General features: G+C 40.0%; 1 protein-coding gene across 1 annotated transcript in view; it reads left to right on the top strand.

Annotated features, from left to right (window-relative positions):
• The window catches only part of LOC139470334 (PDF receptor-like), a 247600-nt gene that overhangs the window by 21470 nt on the left and 203586 nt on the right, over window positions 1-22544 (top strand). The gene's annotated exons all lie outside the window — the stretch shown is intronic.

Genomic DNA, 22544 nt, shown 5'->3' with positions numbered 1-22544 from the left:
TCGCTTTGATTGGACTGACATTGAAATGTCTTCTTAGTGTCAATAAATGGCATATTTTGACACAAATAAGTGTATTGATTTCCTAACGTTATTTGACGTTACAAATTACTCTAATGACGTCATTCCAATGTTCTCCGACTCATCATGGTGTATTTTTGTCCCGTATCAACAAATACTGCGTTAACAAGCTACAAATTGCATTATTTGGACAGATTATATTCTAAACATTGGAAACTCTCCACGATATCGATAACCATCTACCAATATCTGATGCGCTGTAACATCTTCACATTTCCCCGTGTGTTGATTTCAAACCGAAATAGCCTTCCTTTTTCGATCGTGTAATGATTCGACTGACCAGAATAAGTATATATCATTCACTTCAGAAAAGGGTATAAGTACACAAAGGTAGCACAGCTGAGGTAAAGCATATATAAATCACACCAGTTCGGTGTCAAACGAAATAACGCCAAACGCAATCAGAGTGAAAGGTTGAGATCCTCTGTCGAGACCTTTCAAATAGAATTAAACCCTTCTTTGCCGTGAGATACTGTTATTGAACGGAAGCTTTTGAAGGCTCCTCGATGTACGCATTGTTGGCTTTGGTTATGAGACACAGGGAAATCGACAGATCTGGATTCAGCATTAGATACTTACCCGACTGAAAACAATTAGTATTATTAGAGCGCGATTTGAAGTCTGGAGGACATTTGAAGTTCATCTGCCGTTTTAATTAAGGGTAGCTATAACCTTACTCTTAACGACATTGAACCGTGGCTACTTTGGAATTTGGGAGCTTCAGTTATTATGGCGCCGAGGCCATGAAGAGTTGCGTCCCTTAGACGTGTTAGGATCCCATGACCATGGGTTCGAATGTTCGATTCGCCCTAATAAAGGTAGCAAAACATTCGAGTATAAGAACTGCGGCCGTTTAGGCTGATCATAAGACACGATGAAATAACTAAAACATGGTCATAAACTAACACATCCTTTAAAACCCGTGAAAATACGGGTTAGAACTGATCTATAGCAACCCCTGCCTGTCCCCCCGTTAGAATCCGGGTAACAATTGGTCTATAGCAACCCATGCTTGTCCCCTGTGGAGATCCGGGTAACAATTGGTCTTTAGCAACCAATGCTTATACCCGTGGAGATCCGGGTTACAATTGGTCTTTAGCAACCCATGCTTGTCCTCCGTGGAGATCCGGGATAGAAGTGATCTTCAGCATCCCATGCTTGTCCTCCGTGGAGATCCGGGTTACAGTTGGTCTTTAGCAACCAATGTATATACCCTTGGAGATCCGGGTTACAATTGGTCTTTAGCAACCCATGCTTGTCCTCCGTGGAGATCCGGGTTACAGTTGGTCTTTAGCAACCAATGCTTATACCCTTGGAGATCCGGGTTACAATTGGTCTTTAGCAACCCATGCTTGTCCTCCGTGGAGATCCGGGATAGACGTGATCTTCAGCATCCCATGCTTGTACCCGATTACGACTTGCCTAACTTCCGCTTCCTCCCACATTGAGACATGATATTACCAAGAAACTGCTCAAAGCGGACACAATTCCCACAATTCGTACGCCAGTGACAGGAGGTCAATGTTCGGACTGACATTGCAAATGACCTATTTGTACATCGCTGAAACACGGCCATATTCAAATCAGTTGGAATAATTCCCGTTGAACTCCCTGGCATTATCGCGTGTCTTGTAGCTGCGGTGCTTCGTTAATATGGTAACGATATACATGTAGTGCCAATGTGATATTACAATGTAGGCGGACCAGGTAGAGTTCCACCGTGATTCAGTAATTATCACTGAAGTATATTCCGTGCTGTCTCAAAACTATCACTGATAGCGCTACTACATTAGCAATTCGACCAGTGCTTACTTCAATCTATTTACGCTTGCTGAAGTTTCGTCTGATTTATTAAAGCAATACTAGTCTTGAAACGATGACATTTCAACCTGCAAATACACACCATCTCGTCAGCACTGTGAGCACAGTCTGTTCACAGGGTGTGAGGTGACGCTAATACGATACACCAGTATGCTGTTGAATGAGTCTTTGTATTTAGAATATATACGGAATTTGACATTTTGCACGGAAGGCTATTTATTTTTGTCTTCTTGATTTATCTAGATTGTTAGACATACATATATGTGGGGACATGACTGAATACGCTTCGGATTAAGGATTCATTACAATTCTAATTTCCCTGAGTATACCATAAGAATCATCATCATCATCATCATCATCATCATCATCGTCGTCATCGTCATCGTCGTCGTCATCGTCACCGTCGTTGAATGGCGAATGGATAGACTTGTGGTTAAAGGAGTGGTTCGCCACAACTTCTACTAGTATATATCAGATAATGGTGTAATTGATGCTGTAAACCAATCCGAAAATGGCACCACGATCCGATAAATATACAAATGAGGTACAATAGCAGGAACAACTTCAAGCTCCGTACATCGATGCAGTTTCAACTTGCTATAAAAGAAAAATGACAACCATCCTCAATACAGTTAGACAGGGGGTTCCCGATGTGGAGATGTTTCTGTCAACAAACATGGCTACATATATAGAGAATCTCACCCTCATGTCTTTTGATATCAAATATATCAACACTCGATGACATATTTGATATCAAAAGACACGAGGGTGAGATTTTATTGATCATCCAACATAATTCTTCCAACTTTTTCAGTTTGTAGACAGTGATAAGCAGGGTCTTAATTGTAAGAAGTACTGCTACCAGCTTCAGTAGAAGAGCCATTAGTGATGTCATTTGATTGTGACGTCTGCAAAGCATTGTGATGCAATTTCATTTCAGCAATATCTACAATGTAGATATTGCTTGATCTAACCCAAGCGATTTATCCTGTGGGAGCCAGTTTGGGATGATAAAAGTCATTTGACACCATAAGGGGCATGTCACTCCAGCTTTGTTTTCATACGGGGTTGGTAAAGCTATAATATCATTTTGTAAATTGATATCTTTACGATAATGTGAAGAAAAAAACCATTTATTTGATAAAAAGAGTATCACACTCGGGTGTTTAAGAATCGTAAAGATTAGGTTCAGGTCCCGATTTCTCGAAAGAAACTCTTTCGGCAGATAATTGACATTGATTTTTCCGTGGTGTTGATGTTTTGAATAACGTCAATTCCCCTTTCCACAACATACAATTAACCACTGCCACACGATGGCCGCAGTTACTTAACCCATCCCTCCTTAACAATCTGCGAGTCAGGAAACTGTCACACCCGGCGGCTGTGACAATTAGACGTAAGACTAATGGCTGTCATGTCACACTGGACAACGAACATGCATTAATGACGTCAAATGCCGTTAGAGGCACCACGTTCATGGACCATGCTGATGTGTCTGCTTCACCATGATAGATACTCTCATATAGACAGATAAACGATCTTTGCCGAGGGTTGATGGTAGTTAACTGTTAACTGAATCTCTTAGATCTCCATAGGTCAACGGTATAGGAACTGGCCTACCAGGTGATAAAGTGATTGGAGAATGCAAATATTGTGTAATAAGTTATATCATCTGTGATTGACGATGAGAGCAGTTCCTTGGGGGGAGGGGGGAGGGGAGAGGGGGGGGGGGGGGGGGGGGGGACTCCAACAGAGGTTACATACATTAACGGATTGTTTCGAATCTGGAAATAATCGAGTCTGTACCATATAAACCAGTGATCTTCTCCATTGCGATACGATGACATGCATCACCCAAGTCAGTGAGTCTGACCATACGATCTCGTTAGTTGCATCTTCCGACAAGCATAGTCGCCTTTTACGACAAGCATTGGTTGATGAAGACCAAATATAATACGGTTCTTCATGGGGCACTAGTAATAGTAGTAGTGGCGGCAGAAGTAGAAGTAGTAAGTTGTAACAGTAGCAGTAGAAGTAGTAGTAGTAGTAGTAGTAGCAGCAGCAGCAGCAGCAGCAATAGTAGTAGTCACGTCAAGCCCATGCATCTCACACACCCAAAGGTAGGAGTGATTATGCAGTTTGTCGTGTGTGCGCTTGTGATGGAATATAACTTAAGTTGATAATTCCAACTAACTCGTCAATTCGCAATTGATGTGGTTTAATGAACAATGTTACAATAAAAGTGACAATAAAACCCTTTCCATAATTATATGAAATCGCTTCGAACCCATTTTACTACACCTCAGAATGAGGTCTTGTCATGAACATACTTCCTCTGACAAAGGTTTGACAGTTTTAGCTGTAAATTCTGATTTTGTTCTATTTTAGCCTCTGTGTACCGAGGGACAGATGTAAAACATTTCTACGGGGACATTTAGCGAGGAGCGTTCGACTTTGTTATCAGTGGGAGGAAGCATAAATCTCATACTGTGTGTTAATGAAGTAAAAAGATATTTTAAGAAACGGCTGAGACTGTTTCATTGTAAATAACAACCCACAATGCGGTACCAAGGAGAATGTCTAACTCAATAATGGTCCCATTAATCAGACAGCTGAAACTGACCGCTGTCCGTACTAGGCATGCTAATATATTGTTATCTTTCGCTGAAGGCCGTGATGACATTTACTTAGCATTCACCTTTTAAAACACACGGGAAGGGGTCTGGCATGTTTAATATAGACAAGATATTTTTCAGTTACTGCTTCAAGTAAAAAACGTATAGTTTTGTTCACAATTTAATTGTTCCCGTGTTTTTTCAGGTGAGCAATTGACTTGCCTGTGCACGTGTTTCTAACGGGTTTAATCGGTGGGCAGGGTACACTCATCTTTTCGCGAACACCTGGTACCATCACTCTTTGATAGTGATTGATAAACAAATGCTAATGATATTGTCCCTTCCCTCTCCCCACCCCCCTTCCCTATCTCTAAGAATATCAAATTTTGGTTCCTCGCTTTGATTGGACTGACATTGAAACGTCTTCTTAGTGTCAATAAATGGCATATTTTGACACAAATAAGTGTATTGATTTCCTAACGTTATTTGACGTTACAAATTACTCTAATGACGTCATTCCAATGTTCTCCGACTCATCATGATGTATTTTTGTCCAGTATCAACAAATACTGCGTTAGCAAGCTACAAATTGCATTATTTGGACAGATAATATTCTAAACATTGGAAACTCTCCACGATATCGATAACCATCTACCAATATCTGATGCGCTATAACATCTTCACATTTCCCCGTGTGTTGATTTCAAACCGAAATAGCCTTCCTTTTTCGATCGTGTAATGATTTGACTGACCAGAATAAGTATATATCATTCACTTCAGAAAAGGGTATAAGTACACAAAGGTAGCACAGCTGAGGTAAAGCATAAATCACACCAGTTCGGTGTCAAACGAAATAACGCCAAACGCAATCAGAGTGAAAGGTTGAGATCCTCTGTCGAGACCTTTCAAATAGAATTAAACCCTTCTTTGCCGTGAGATACTGTTATTGAACGGAAGCTTTTGAAGGCTCCTCGATGTACGCATTGTTGGCTTTGGTTATGAGACACAGGGAAATCGACAGATCTGGATTCAGCATTAGATACTTACCCGACTGAAAACAATTAGTATTATTAGAGCGCGATTTGAAGTCTGGAGGACATTTGAAGTTCATCTGCCGTTTTAATTAAGGGTAGCTTTAACCTTACTCTTAACGACATTGAACCGTGGCTACTTTGGAATTTGGGAGCTTCAGTTATTATGGCGCCGAGGCCATGAAGAGTTGCGTCCCTAAGACGTGTTAGGATCCCATGACCATGGGTTCGAATGTTCGATTCGCCCTGGTAAAGGTGGCAAAACATTCGAGTATAAGAACTGCGGCCGTTTAGGCTGATCATAAGACACGATGAAATAACTAAAACATGGTCATAAACTAACACATCCTTTAAAACCCGTAAAAATACGGGTTAGAACTGATCTTCAGCAACCCTTGCCTGTCCCCCCGTGAGAATCCGGGTTAAATTATTGATCTTCAGCACCCATACTTGTCCCCTGTGAAGATCCGGGTAAGAATTGATCTTCAGCATCCATGCATGTCCTCCGTGGAGATCCGGGATAGAAGTGATCTTCAGCATCCCATGCTTGTCCTCCATAGAGATCCAGATTACAATTGGTCTTCAGCAACTTATGCATGTACCCTGTTAAGATCCGGGTAACAATTGGTCTTTAGCAACCCATGCTTGTCCTCCGTGGAGATCCGGGATAGAAGTGATCTTCAGCATCCCATGCTTGTCCTCCGTGGAGATCCGGGTTACAATTGGTCTTTAGCAACCAATGCTTATACCCCGTGGAGATCCGGGTTACAATTGGTCTTTAGCAACCAATGCTTATACCCCGTGGAGATCCGGGTTACAATTGGTCTTTAGCAACCCATGCTTGTCCTCCGTGGAGATCCGGGATAGACGTGATCTTCAGCATCCCATGCTTGTACCCGATTACGACTTGCTTAACTTCCGCTTCCTCCCACATTGAGACATGATATTACCAAGAAACTGCTCAAAGCGGACACAATTCCCACAATTCGTACGCCAGTGACAGGAGGTCAATGTTCGGACTGACATTGCAAATGACCTATTTGTACATCGCTGAAACGCGGCCATATTCAAATCAGTTGGAATAATTCCCGTTGAACTCCCTGGCATTATCGCGTGTCTTGTAGCTGCGGTGCTTCGTTAATATGGTAACGATATACATGTAGTGCCAATGTGATATTACAATGTAGGCGGACCAGGTAGAGTTCCACCGTGATTCAGTAATTATCACTGAAGTATATTCCGTGCTGTCTCAAAACTCTCACTGATAGCGCTACTTCATTAGCAATTCGACCAGTGCTTACTTCAATCTATTTACGCCTGCTGAAGTTTCGTCTGATTTATTAAAGCAATACTAGTCTTGAAACGATGACATTTCAACCTGCAAATACACACCATCTCCTCAGCACTGTGAGCACAGTCTGTTCACAGGGTGTAAGGTGACGCTAATACGATACACCAGTATGCTGTTGAATGAGTCTTTGTATTTAGAATTGATACGAGATTTGACATTTTGCACGGAAGGCTATTTATTTTTGTCTTCTTGATTTATCTCGATTGTTCGACATATATATGTGTGGACATGACTGAATAAGCTTCGGATCAAGGATTCCACGCAATTCTAATTTCCGTGAGTATACCATAAGTACCATCGTCGTCGTCGTCGGCATCATCATCATCATCGTCGTCGTCGTCGTTGAATGGCGAATGGATAGACTTGTGGTTAAAGGAGTGGTTCGTCACGCCTACTACTAGTATGTATTAGATAATGGATAGTACAGTGTCATCGATGCTGTAAACCAATCCGAAAATGGCACCACGATCCGATAAATATACAAATGAGGTACCACAGCAGGAACTACTTCAAGCTTCGTACATCGATGCAGTTTCAACTTGCTGTAAAAACAAATGACAAATCTCAGGGTGAGATTTTATTTATAATCCAACATAATTCTTCCAACTTTTTCAGTTTGTAGACAGTAATAAGCAGGGTCTTAATTGTAAAAAGTACTGCTACCAGCTTCAGTAGAAGAGCCATTAGTGATGTCATTTGATTGTGACGTCTGCAAAGCATTGTGATGCAATTTCATTTCAGCAATATCTACAATGTAGATATTGCTTGATCTAACCCAAGCGATTTATCCTGTGGGAGCCAGTTTGGGATAATAAAAGTCATTTGACACCATATGGGGCATGTCACTCCAGATTTGTTTTCATACGCGGTTGGTAAAGCTATTTCATTTAGTAAAATTATCTTTACGATAATGTTAAAAAAACCCATTTATTTGATTAAAAGAGTATCACCCTCAGGTGTTTAAGAATCGTAAATATTACATTACTAAACAACTAAACAATATGTATAAGGCTGCGGAAAGCAACTTTTATTTCTCATATACATATATGGTATACACGATTCATTTACAAGCGATTCATAATTCTATTTCGTCATCTTTAGTTAAGATGAACAGGATATAATTGAGTGAGTCGCTGGATGGATATTCGGGTCAAATGGGATTAACGGTTGCAAGTGGTTCCGCCCTCGGTCTCACATCCGTCGTTATTGTAACACCCTATGTCATGGCAAAGTCGTGTTAATCTCTCGGATCTGTTCGGGATAGAGAACATCTTATACATTCATGACTAGGTTAGCGCGGACCGAGTGGGCTCAATTGGAAATAATTCCACGATTATCAGCGTTGAGGACGTTGTCACTGTAAATCATTCTTAGAATTCTGTTATTGGGGCACCATTTTGGTTAGTGAAGGAGGGGCGTCAATATGCTGCGTCAGCAGTATGTATTTCATCCATCGTTATGCAATGTTTTGACGACTGCTTTCAGACTAGTAACGGTTTGATAACGTTTGTACTGTTTTGGTCAAATCCAAGTGAATACTTTCTTTTGCTCAGTATTTAATAAACATGTTTGAATATCTATTTAGACATTTAAGCACAACGAAGCTAAAATTACAGATCTAACTACACACTAATCTATATCATGAGCAAGTCGTTAAATTCCTGTGTTCGAATCTGAGAATCGCTATGGTTTGTTTTTAGCCCACATTTGCTCTAAAACCTACATCACTACGGGTTAAAACCCACATCAAGATAAAAGGCTGTTAAAAGCAGCGTTAAACCCAACCTAACTCACGCATACTTTCTCAAATCAATAGGCTTATGTTGAGAGTTAATGGCGTTGGGTCGACAAGTTCAGACGAAACCTGTCCACAAAACTTTACCAAGGTCTTGTAAACTATTATCTTGGCTGCAGAGGTAACGAGAATTACTAAAGGTTTAAGGGATGGATAGTAAGTAGGGGAAAATAGCGTGGTAGTTTTCGGCCCAACGATTAGGCCTATTTCAGACCTTAATACGAGGATGGAAATCCTTCAAGCTGAAAGTTTGATAAGGCTCGCGAGACGAGTGTCTAGAAGCGTTATTAGTGTATTCAGTTGATTCAACCGGGGGAACATTGTACAAAACCGAACCAGTGACAATGCTGCAGAATCTCTCTTCAACATTTCTCGACTGGATGAACTATTTGTTAGTCAAGGACATAAAATCAAGCCATCGGTTCAACTGAGTCAAACGACTTTTGAATAATGTCACTGATATGAAATTAGGCTCATAATAGTACCGAGTAGACAGGCAATCTCCGTTATGTTAGACACGGTCTGATTGGTCAATTTGGTATCTACCAGCATGCAGTGATCCGTTTGGAAACACACGGAACATGTCTCTTACTTCCAATGCCGGAATAAAAGGTGCTATTTTTTGGTATTCTGGCCTTATTCTTTGAAATATGTCATTTTGGGAAAGAATCAATTTGTAATATAGTATTACGCTTTCTGCAACAGCTGTTTCAATAGTTGGCGCATGCTTATGAAAAAGTTGATAAATTGTGGGTCTTCCAAATATGTTGCACTTTCGGGTCACTTTTCATTTGGACGCATCATCGGGGAAGTCAGGTAGCCAAGTGTCTCAGTCAGAATGCTCATGTTTTTGCTAAACATCTGTTTTGTGCATACATTGCAAATCCAACTAATCCTAAATCTGTGTGTGGAGATTTTTTATCAGTTCTTAACAAGTATAACCTACGAAACAACCTTTGTACATATGTGTACGAGACTGGAAGCAACTGTGAATACACAATTGATAAAACCATTTATGAATATGAAGAAAATATGTGGCGCAGAAAAGTTTCTGTCAATACAGGTCTTTCACGCTTCATGCTAATACACACAAAGCTTACTCACCATAGATTATGGCAACTAGCATACCTGTACCCAGAACAGAGGTCAAGTTTAAAATTTTTCATCACGAAACAAAACTGCCAGGGACTGTTTATGGTGTAACAAGCATGCCTTTGATTATGATAATCACATCATATTACATTGTGAAGCTCTACTGCAGGAAAGAAATGAACTGTTTTCAACTTTTATTGATCTGCTTGATGTTGAAACCTATGTCCAGTTGGAATTACAAGATGAAAAAGATATGTTGTCATTTGTCTTTGGTGCTGATACTCACTTCTCACAATGTATTGATATAGTTACATTGGAATCTGTTATATTGATATTTTCTGCTTATGTACTTACACTAAAGCCTTACCTTGATTATGTCATCTGATCTAACCTTTTGTACTGTGTGAATGGCATGACACTGGTGCTACTGTCTTTTATTGTATATATGTACAGGTAATATGAGTTTGTGTGAATACGTTTGATTAATTATGTATAATCTTCGGATTAACTTCTGGAGGAAATAAAGAATCTCTCTCTCTCTCTCTCTCTCTCTCTCTCTCTCTCTCTCTCTCTCTCTCTCTCTCTCTCTCTCTGTTGCACTTTCGGATCACTTTTCATTTGGACGCATCATCGGGGAGGTCAGGTAGCCAAGTATCTCACTCCAAATGCTCATGTTCGATTTCCGACATGTGTATTGTGTATGGATACACTCGTTGTGATATATCTCCAGAGATGAAATTGCTTAAAACAATATTCTCTCTAATATCAACATCAGGGGTTGTTGATTTGGGCAAATAATCACCAGATAATCGGGGCTGACACACGTGTGATGTGTGTCCGAACTAATGGTAGTTTGATTGAGCCCACTGAGATACCATGCCGCTGTTTAACACATACACCCCAATCATACACAATATGCAGACCCTATTTTCCCCTTAAATGTTCAGCGCTAGACAGGGATCGAGAAAAAAGTACATCCTTTAACGTATCTCCTGATTTATATGTTATTAAATTACGAATTTGTATAGCGCATTTTCCATTTAACAACTGCTCAAATGCATGCGCTTAGACCATTTTTTATCTAGTCAAAAGCTCTCTTGAAAAGATAGATTTTGAGTGTCTCTTGAAAGTTTGTCACATTTTATGTTTCTCGGATTTCCTGTGGCAGACTGTTCCATAGCAATGGGCCGGCATATTGAAATGACCTATCGTCGTATTTTTTGGTACGTGGCTTTGCCACCACTAGCAGATGTTGATCTTGTGATCGGAGAGAACGTGCAGGCTTGTATGGTACTATCAGTTCCTGTATGTATACACGAGCTAAACCAGGCATTGCCTTGTAAACCAGAGTGAGAAGTTTTAATTGCACTCTTTGTTGGATTGGCATCCAGTGTAGTTCAGTTAATATTGTAGTGATGTGTTCTCGCTTGGGCGTTCGTGTCAAGATTCTTGCAGCTGTATTCTGAACACGCTGTAGGTTTTCTGCATCTTGTGTATGCCCTTGAGGAGGGAATAACAATAGTCCAACCTGGAAATGACAACAGCTTGGATCAACATTTTTATAGCCTCGGCGTTGACATATCTCCTGATTTGTCCGATGTTGTGAATTTCGCATATGATTTGCATATGGCTGTGATATGCTTACCCGTGCTGAAAAGCGGATCCATGATGACGCCCGTTTCTGGCTGGGCTGGGTGTGATCACTATGGCTGGGTGTGATCACTATGGCTGGGTGTGATCACTAAGGCTGGATGTGATCACAATCTCTCCAATGTTGAAGTCAGCGAGAACAAGATGAGGTTGCAAGGTTTGTTTGAGCAGATGACCAATAGCTCTGTTTTCGTTTCAAGAAGTGTGTTGCCATCCATTCCCGGATGCTATCCGTACAACTCATTACAATTTCTTTGGCATATTTGGTGGACAGACCACAATTTGGCTTGACTGCCAAACATCGCTGCCTACGTATAGATATAGTGTAAGGTATGACTCAGTGCGCTGTCTGCGACTGGTGGGATATGTACTGTGAAAAGGACAGGTCCTAACACAGATCCTTGTGGTACTCCAAACTTCAGCTGATGTTTTTCTGACGTATTTCCACTAACGTTGACCACTTGATATCGGCAGTCCAGATAGGACCTGATATAATCCAGAACATCTCCTGTAATTCCAAGGCGATGTTGCAGCGTGTTTGGTAGTATCTCGTGATGTACAGTGTCAAAAGCTTCTGATTGGTCGAGGTATACAAGAATTGATGCACCGTCAATGTCAACTGCATGGAGCAGATGGTTCTGACACAGTGCCATTACTGTGGCCTGTTTTATAAGCAGATTACATGATGCTATCCAGTTTGTAGGTAATCATATCACCATATACCTAGATAGCTACTCCAAGCTCGATGGCCTGAGAAAGGAACGGTAGATTCGACACTGGTCCATAGTTTTCTCAGTACATTAGCGCTTCTTAAAAAGGGGCGTGAAGGAAGCTTACTTCAGTTGCTATGGAACGTTGGAATTTGAAATAGACAAGTTTACTATTGTGATTGTTGATAGTAAATTATATCCTGACACTCTTTGAAAAGCCATGTGTGAATTCGATCGAGATCGCATGATTTAAGTTCCTTCTGTATATCCATAGTACTTGTTGAAAGCATGACAGTCCATAACACGTTTCAGGTGTGAAAACTCCCTGACTGCACGCATCTGAAGTGACCACTGTTGGCTATTGCAATAGAGTGTCTATGATTTTCACTATTTTATCAGTATAAAGCTTGGAGAACTCATTTGTTACCTGGATCGTGTGATATGTTTTTAGGGAGAATTGAGTTTGTCTTCATAAAAAGTAGGGTGTTTGCAACACCTAACAATTCCTTTTAATTTATTGCTTTTTGGATCGATGCATTGAAGTGCTCAACCATCGCCTTTGATTTTCACCAATCAATATGTTGACTCTATTTTGGGAGGGTGTTGATCATCTGACGACTAACAGTGGGTTTTGGTCTGCGCATGTGTTTCTCTAAATGTCTCCGATGTTGCTTAGCCTTTTGAATTTCTTCGTTATACCACAGAGTCTGAGGACGCACCGTTACCTGTAGTCTTTTGATGGGAGCATGCATGTTTAAGATATCTCTGAGCCTCAGGATAGAATTGTATTTATCAACAGCCTCATTTGCAGTTTCTGCCTCTAATGGATCAAGCTTGTCAGCTATGTCAGCCTTGAGCTGCCCAATGTAGATGTCCTTCCACTTTCTACATACTATGGTCTTTATAGAACCTGTTGGCTCAGAAATGTTCACAGAGATGGTATGTCGGAGTTATTCGAACTAAATGGGTAATCAAATTCAAAATTATGGTGCTCGAAATCACCACTGCCAATTGTAACGAGATCAAGTGTATGTTCACCATCATGAGTTGTTCTGAGATATGTTGCAATTAATTCTTAGTTTCCAGGAGACTAAGCAATCTGAGGCCTTCTTGGCCTTGGCGATCATCAACATGAATGTTGATAATGACGGATAATGAAGGATAATGACCTTAGATGTTCCGGTACTTATCGTATCAGTCTAATTGACAAACTCGCTTAAAAAATAATGTAGCTGTTGTGTACACGGTGCTCGGTATACAATAAACTGTTTTTGTGTAAACATCATGATTTATATTTATATTTCACGCTATGCACTTACTCAGAAAGGACGAAGAAGCAAGAAGTAGCTCTGAAACGTCATACAAAGAATAATGAACTTGCTATCCATAATAAAGTGTCGTGTATTCATATATTCCCAACTTTTAAATGCCTATCAAATACTTTATAAAGAAAACGTCTTCTGATGGATGGAGAACTGTACACTCAATAGTTTCCCGATATAGAACAGCACAGCCGAATTCTAGGTTCTCTATCATGGGCATATGAAAGTATTTATATCAAGTGGGTGGCATTCTCTTTATTGCCAACATGTTATGTCCTCTTCATGAAGCCAAGTTTCAGTGATGGCAAACATATCCAGATTTTTATTGATAACAACATTATTTGGTTTGACGTGCATGGGGATCGAACCAATGGTCAACAGCTCTCAGGGCAGACACCATAACCACTGAACTATGGAGGCGGGCAGGCAAGGATTGTATCGAAAAATAAATGGTCTTCGAAAATTCTTGAAAAATATTATTTTGCTTCATACTGTTGTAAAGAAAAGAAATTTCCTGTCGCAAAAATTACACTGTTGCAAGGTGGTTTTCATTTTATAAAATCAGCCTCATAGTTTTAAAAAAAATATCCCGTTTGTTGCTGCAGCTGCAAAACATATCTAATCTCGATACAATATCCCCTCTCAGAATATCATATGGTCGGTCTCTAATGCTGACATCGTGATATTATATTAAGTTAGAGGCATTAAACCCAACACACTTATCACAAGAAATGATACCAAGATATCTTACAATCTTGAAGGTGCAGCGATAATGGATGAATAATGCTTCTCGGTGTGTTTGTGATTTCACCTCGCATTTCAATCACGTGACTATTGTTTATCTTGGGAGTTGGAACTACTTGTTAGAGTACCCCTACTTGTTAATGATGATAACCCTTTAAATGAGTATCGCGGGGATCTCATTCTCAAACCTGATACAAATCTAATTATTTCATCATTGTATCCCATTACAGGTGAACGTTACCAGAAAACAACGAAATATGAGCTGTGTCTTGAAAACACGTCTCTTTATGTAGCTTATAATAACAACATTAAATTTATATATAGAATTAATAAATTCGGCTCATTTGATATTCCTAGCAAATTGTTCATTCGCCATTTATTTTTTCGGTTGGGTCTCCTGAAACTTACAGTGATTTCTTGCTTTTATGACACTTTTATTAAGACAGGCCATGATCTCATCTGGATGGATCAATTCTATCTATAATTGGCCTCATCATAAAATAAAGAATATACTCACAGATCTATATATTAAAACATTGAACTCTGATCGAGAAACTTCGAGAAAAAAACAGATTCTACAAGACCCTTATGGAAGGAAAATGTACATTATGTCTATCAAATGATACTACAGATGAATACCATTATTTGTTTAACTGAGAGTATTTCATTGAAACAAGTAGGTTCTTTTCACATTATTACATTAATCGATCATCTGTTGTCAAAACAACCAAGATGTGTAAATGTAAGACATATCTATTCTGAGGAAACTGTTTCTTTTCTGTCGCCACATTCTTTGTACATTTAAATAGAACAACTATATTTTTCCACCATGTCACAATAAAAGACCCCTGGAAACGCTTCATTGCCCTATGTTCATAGCCTTGAGTGAATAAAGGTTAGTCCTGACAAACGCCTACAGGGAATAATTACTGCAGAATATGTTGTTTTACCGAATGTCTAAAAGAGTGACAGAAATGTAACTAGAATAATAAAATGTGTTAATGTGTTTTGTTTGTGTAGGCACACTGTTTGTGCAACATATATGTATAATTAATAAAACCAAAGAATAATAACACATTACTTAGTGATTCACCATACTCACGTCTTGCTTATAATTGATTAACCGACCGTGTGAAGGCTTTCCTCCAGCTGTTGCCCTTATCAGCGTTTAAAGGGAGACGTCGCTCGCATTAACTGACACTCCGAGCAAGTTTGATTCAAGTCCAAGATGCATGCGTATTCCCTGGACTCATTCACCACCATAGTTCGTTTTGGAAGTGACGTCACAACATCCATCTCTCCAACACTTAGCAAATTAGTCATCTCGCACGTTACAGGCAGATAAAGAGCAAATATAAATACATGTATCTGCACAGAAAATGTTGCATACATTCGTTATGCTACGCATAAGGGTAGGATGATAATGTTTAAGTACTTTCCAAAATTTGCACGTGTGCACATTATCGATTTTCAACACTGACTGATCAATTGATGCCACATGACTTCATAGTGCTTCAGTGTTGAAACAGAATACGAAATAACGTCATCCATTGTCCATGACGTCTCAAATTAATTACATGACGCAATCTGAACAACAGACTTCCTGAGTAAACTTTCTTTGTAGGGTTGACCTTTCATACGTTATTTTCTTTATTTTCTCTCATATAATGTCAATGGGTAATATTCAGAATAAATTACTCAATACTCAGAATGATGGATTACCTGTCCCCAGTAAATGAGTGCTGTAAGTCCGTCCCCAAAAGTTTGGAAACTACATCATTCAATCGGGTCAAATACTCCGCAATGCGTCGGTTATCCTCCAGAAAATGTGTTTGTTTGTTTATTTGTTTGTTGTTTAACGAGGCACTCAGCAATAGTTCACTTTCATGACGGCGGTCTGTAAATAATCGAGTCTGTATCAGACAAGCCAGTGATTGACATCATGAGCATCTATTCACGCAATTGTAATCGATGACATGCAGCGAGCCTTACCACCCGATCCCATTAGTCGCCTTTTACGGCAACCATGGGTTGCTGAACTATTCTGAGCCAGATCCTATCCTCTAGATAAACCCGCCCTTTGAGAATAACTTGTATATGATTTCGTAGCATTTGACTGGCTATTAATAATGCAATTATGTGTTCGTTATGTTTCCTTAATCAAGCCACGCCCACTACGCGGATATACACAGTATGTACCAGGTTCTACGTTTATACCTCTATAGACGCAAACACCATTTAAGTCAGTTTGAAGAACACAAGAAAGAAGTACATGTACGTGTATAGCCTGACAATCCCTTGGCATTCTCATTGTTTCACTTATTGATGGCACATCAGCTCTGAAAGGAACGGGTATCCATAGTAATGTTTTTTAATATATTCCACTCTTCTTTGAAGACTCGTCTTAGTGATTGTGTGTAGCCATTCGCAGGCTAATTCCAGTGTACCAGGAAGTGCCAGCAGCAACGAAAACAAGCCAACAACTGTTCATAAATTTCTATTCTAAACGTGGGACAAGAGGGGGAGATCCGGGAAACTATTTGAGGAAACTGCTTCAGGGAAAGCAGAAACTGTTTGATGGCCGCGATTATTAGAAACCCGCCTTTGGTATTTTATATAAAAATTTAAGGTGTTCATATGAGATTTCGTTCAAAAATCCTAGTAGTACTGATTTGTACGATATTTACCCTAAAATCCTCATGGTTATTTGATGGATATTTGTCATGTTCCAAATCCTGAAAATGCCAATTCAGTTGGTAGTTACTGTGCAGCCCATTTTGATGACAATACGTCGTTCAATGATTCCCTTGAATGGTAAACATGTCCCATATCAACAGACGTCTTCGATATAGACGACGCTATGGTGGCGTAATGGTTCAGGGTTATTGATCATAATATAATGGAGGTGTGTTACATTGTATAATAGTTGATGATGTCCGATATACCTTCCCACGGAGCAGGTGAATGACATGTCGCAATATTCCAGCTATATGACGCCGGCCAGTAAATAATCGAGTCTAAACCAGACAATCCAGTGATTGGCATCATGAACATCGATTTACGCAATTGGGAAACGATGGCATGCTTCAACCAAGTCAGCGAGCCGGACCACCCGATCACCTTAGTCGCCTCTTACGAGAAGCAGAGTCGCCTTTTACGGCAAGCATGGGTAGCTGAAGACCTATTCCAACCAGGATCTTCCCAGTTTCAAAATCCACAGTTACACAACTACATTAGTAAATCCACCATCCTCATATATATCGTCAATGATTTTTTTCCCATTATATATACAGTCAAACACCGTTGTGTCGAAGTTGAAGGGACCTACGTAAATACTTCGAGTTATCCTCAGGGATAAAGCTTTAACTAAAAGTTCGACACAATGCTTTAACTGTATTTTCATTATTTAAACGCTGCCCTTCCCCAGAGTCTGGGTTATTAAACCGTTAGTTTTTTTTTGTTTGTTTGTTGTTTAACGCCGCACTCATCAATATTCCAGCTATATGACGACTTATTAAACAAAGACTGAGACAAAGAGATCCAAGCCATCATAGACTAATTAGGATCCAATAAACGCATGCCAGGCAAACCTCATAAATATAATAACTGGAATCGTCATACTTTGAATGTCAAATCTTTTAAGCAATCACTTGTGACAATCAATTATGACAATAATGTTTTCCCGGAATGTATGTTCTATTAACATCATATCTGGTCGCATGAAAAAAAGTGTGTTCGTGTTTGCTTCACTACAGTAAACTACGGTTATAACGAACACGGTTATAACGAACTAACGGATATAACGAACTAACTTTTTAGTCCCGACTATATGCTGTAGTTCTGCTGTATATATGCTTATAACGAATTACGGTTATAACGAACTAAAATTAGTAGTCCCTTTGAGTTCGTTATAACCGTAGTTTACTGTACTTGGCTCAGCTATAGCTGGTGGCTTGTATGTGGCTCATACCATCCATTACTCTGTAACGTACCAGAAATATCGCATGAAATAAAGCGGATCTGGTTAATCACAACGGAGGCATCAGCAATACATTATAAGATTTTTTTTGTTTAACGCCGGACTCAGCAATATTCCATCTATATGACGGCGGTCTGTATAAATAATCGAGTCTGAACCAGACAATCCGGTGAATAATATCATGAGCATCTATCAACGCAATTGGGATCGATGACATGCATCAACCAAGCCTGACCACCCGATCCCGCTATTCGCCTCTTACGGCAAGCATGGGTTGCTGAAGACCTATTCTACCCCGGATCTTCACGGGTCAAGTGCATTATAAGCTGTCCTCGGTCTCGATGGGGAAAAGGGATGGTGTACCCTCGAGCTCTGTGTCAGTAGAGGGTAACTCTGTCACCCGAGGTACTGTTGGACAGCGACTTTATATTACTGCACATCTATTTATATATTGCGGGAATGTCTTATGAATCCATGATGTGGTTCGAATCGGTAGGAATACAACAGTTTGGCATTTGTCATATTTACAGAAAAATATCAGCCAGAAAACAAGCAGTATTACTCAAAGATATATTTAATAAAAACATACCGTAAATATCTGGAGAATGGAGTCTTGCATCATAAAAATCGAGATACACATTTGCGCTTGGTATGTTCCAAATGTGACACCAACAGTTCGGAAAATTTGGAGGGGGACACAAGAACTGTTACATGTTAGTGGGTATATAATAGAATGGTCTAAGCCAATCAGATTCCGTCATTAATGTAAGGTAATCATAACGCGTTTAACATTTTCGTCAGGAAATCGTTTATTTTGTCTTCCGATGTCAGTGTGCTCAGTCTGACATGCGCACGTTGCAAACCCGTAGCGGACGGGTTCTATACCAGTGGCCAACATGGCGTTCACGGGTTGCGTCATGCGTTGCGCGTGCGCATCAGGGCATAACTCACTTCAAATATTGATTACAATCTGTAGGCATTCTATAATCGAGGATGGTCTGATATTTTAAATTAATACTGAATGATTTAGCTAAGAGTGAGTGAGCAAGATTTTACGCCGCTTTCAGCAGTATTCCAGAAATATGAGGCCGGGACCCACAAGAATAGGCTTAAGGTATTCTTTTGTTTGTTTGTTGTTTTGGGTTGTTTAACGCCGCGAAATTCCAGCTATATGACGGCGGTCTTCAGACATTGTATCCATATTGGGAATCCTACACACACAACGACGTGATAAACAAAATTAAACCCTTCAACAGTTCACCCCGTCACGACGTTTTCACTCTAATCTGGTAAGTCTTGTGTTTGGGAATACAACCTATGCTTTTTTCGTATTATTTTATACATGCAAGCGGGCGAACGAAGCAAACGGAATCTGTTGGAATGGGCCAAAAAATGCTCAACACTTAGTTTTTAGTCCCTAAGGCAGAGTACTCAGACATGAAAGAGAAAAAACATTACACTAACCAAAATTAATTAATTTTTGTTTTCTGAATTTTGTCTGTTTGAGAGAATCGGTTTGACAACTTATTGTTTTTTTAGTATGTTCGGCAGAAAGTGGATTAAACTTTGGGTAACTTTCGCCTTGCCTTTAATTTCTTAGGTGGTAGAAGTGATGGTAGATGTAAAACTAGTAGAGGTAACATCACTGGGGGAATTAGTGAGCGAATAAGTGAGTATAACGCCACTTTGGAAAGAATTTCTGTTATATCACGGCGAGGCCGATCAACGTGTAATGAAAACCCAATTGAACAACCACGACAACTTTGGTGATACTTTATGAAACCATTCCAACTGGTGAAATAATTTTGTGAAACAAGACACCTTTGTGAAACTAATTTGAACTTTTTAAAACAATAACACATTTTTGAAACCAAATAACGCTGTGAAATCATAAGACCTTTCTGAAACCTACTTTTACTGGTATATTATTGACAAATCATATCATGGATAATCTGATCATGAAAAGAAGCAAGGTGAGCATCCAAGGTGCTTTCACTTGAACCTAAAAAGCCGCATGTTTGAGGTTCAAATAAGCCGACAGGCCGAGGCTCGTTTATACCTGTAGATTACTGAGAGTTGTCGCGGAAGCTCAGTTATTGTGTCTTCACACCCGTGAAGATCCGGAGGTCTCCAGCAAACCATGCTTGCCGTAAAAGGCGACTATGCTTGTAAAAGGCAACTAACGGGATCGGGTGGTCAGACTCGCTGACCTGGTTGACGCATGTCATTGTATCCCAATTTCGTGGATTGATGCTCATAATGTCAATCACTGTATTGTCTGGCTCAGACTCGGTTATTTACAGAGGTCATATAGGTGGAATATTGCTGAGTGTAAAACAACAAACAAACAAAATATTGTGTCATTGGTAGCCAAACGAGTGTCCTGCTCCGATGGGTAGTGGTAGAGTGGAACTGGAATGGTGTGGGTGTATTTTATTAAGTGCAAGGTGTTTCTGTAAAGTCTATGCTAATGCTTCCCGTGTGAAATGATCTTGTTATCGGACAGTGAGTGTGGTGTAATGTCGCTTGGAACAATATCCAGTTGTATCAAGGTGTTGGTTGGTTGGCTTGTTATTTAACGCCGCACTCAGCAATATTCCACCTTTATATATGTCGGCAGTCTGTAAATAATCGAGTCTGGACCAGACAATCCAGTGATTGACATCATGAGCATCGATCCACGAAATTGGGATACGATGACCTGCTTCAACCAAATCAGCGAGTCTGACCATCCGATCCCGTTAGTCGCCTCTTACGACAAGCATGGGTTGCTGAAGACCTATTCTACCCAGGACTTCGGAGGAAAACACGAAGTGATGCCGGTCTCAGACGTTTACGTGCTGACAAACCCAGAACATATTTCAGGACAAATATGTGATGTATGGCACGTTTCAGGGGCGCAACTCACCTCTTGGCATCGTGCCTCGGTTGTTGCTCGCAATGTCAATTATTGGGTTGTCTGGTCCAGAATCGTACATATTACAGGACGCCGTCATACAGCTGGAAATGTCTCATTACAGCGTTAAACAACATACAAACAAATAATGGAAAAGCTTGCAACTCAATACCGGTGATGGTCAAGGTTTTGTTAGTACTTACGTCATTTCGCGAATATATTCATGTGAAAAACATATGAACAAAGAGTTCTGTTGTCTCACGGTGTGATTAAGCAACTATTGCGATTGTGTTTTAACGTCAGAACTCCCGGGTTGTATTGATTAAGAGCAACCAACTAATAAAAAAAACACCTCCCGTGATTCTCGTTGTTACTCATTTCGGTGGCGGAAAGATGTAAGCTTCATGCGATCTCAAAAAGGCTTGTTTTATGAATACCAAAGTGACAGAACGTTAGTTTCATGTGTGCCCACTCTCGGCCAAAGGGAATACCGCATATCGTTGTTCACCGACGCAGTGGCTCTGGGATCCAGTAGTCTTAGGCCCGTCTCTGATTAACTATCGTTGCGCCCCTTGGGCGTTTCAGGATCCGCAGATGTTTGTATCCCTGATACGTCCTGCCTATAATCATAACTTGGTCAACACTTTATGATGTCCGTTGATTTCACCAAAGTTATAAACATCAACGACCTGTGTCACTTCAGGATTTCCTTTTACGTCAAGCTGGCACGCTATGGTGTACTTGTTAACCCCAACTCATCCTCACTTATAACCACGGTTCGAGAACATTATTGAACAATGGTAGCAGAAATGTGGTTCCTACCTATTGTGTGTGTATGCGTTGAAAGATAGTCGCTTCTCAGCAATATTCAATACTTGTCACGAGAATACATGTCATCGTATCCCAATTGCGATGTCAAACATTGGATAATCTGGTCCAGACTCTACCTCCTTCATTTCGCTGGAATATTGCTGAGTGCAGCAGCACTCAAAGGAGAAAGCTTCCTAGATCACTAGCAAAATATTTCACAATGTCTATGAGATTTTCTATTTTACAAGAACAGATTGAAATTCAAACACCCGCGTACAGCAATTTGCATTTTTGCAAAATACAAGTTAAAAAAAACATAACCTCAAAACATATGATCTCTTCATGTCATATTTTAGTGCAAATAATTCAATCAATAAACAACATGTCACACGTCCCTCCCACGTCATGATTCATACCTGTCACGCTAGAGTTACATAAATGCGTGCAAGGTATAATTGAGGCAATGAAAAACTATTAACCATGAGCAGCTGCTACAGAGACACGTCATGAGCACTTAGAGAGAAAGGACATAGTTTATTGAGTTATAGAAATCTGAAAATGCATTAATGGATGTTTTTCCGGTGTCCGATGTCATTTAATAACAGCGTTCTATCTAAGGCCTGATGAAATAAGTCTCTGGTTTCTCGTCG

This window comes from Haliotis cracherodii, unplaced genomic scaffold (genome assembly GCF_022045235.1).
Source record: "Haliotis cracherodii isolate W230 unplaced genomic scaffold, xgHalCrac1.p SCAF_20, whole genome shotgun sequence".
In the NCBI taxonomy this organism is placed as follows: Eukaryota; Metazoa; Mollusca; class Gastropoda; order Lepetellida; family Haliotidae; genus Haliotis; species Haliotis cracherodii.
Note: the sequence above shows the minus strand (reverse complement) of the source record. Positions and strands in the feature narration are given on the sequence as shown.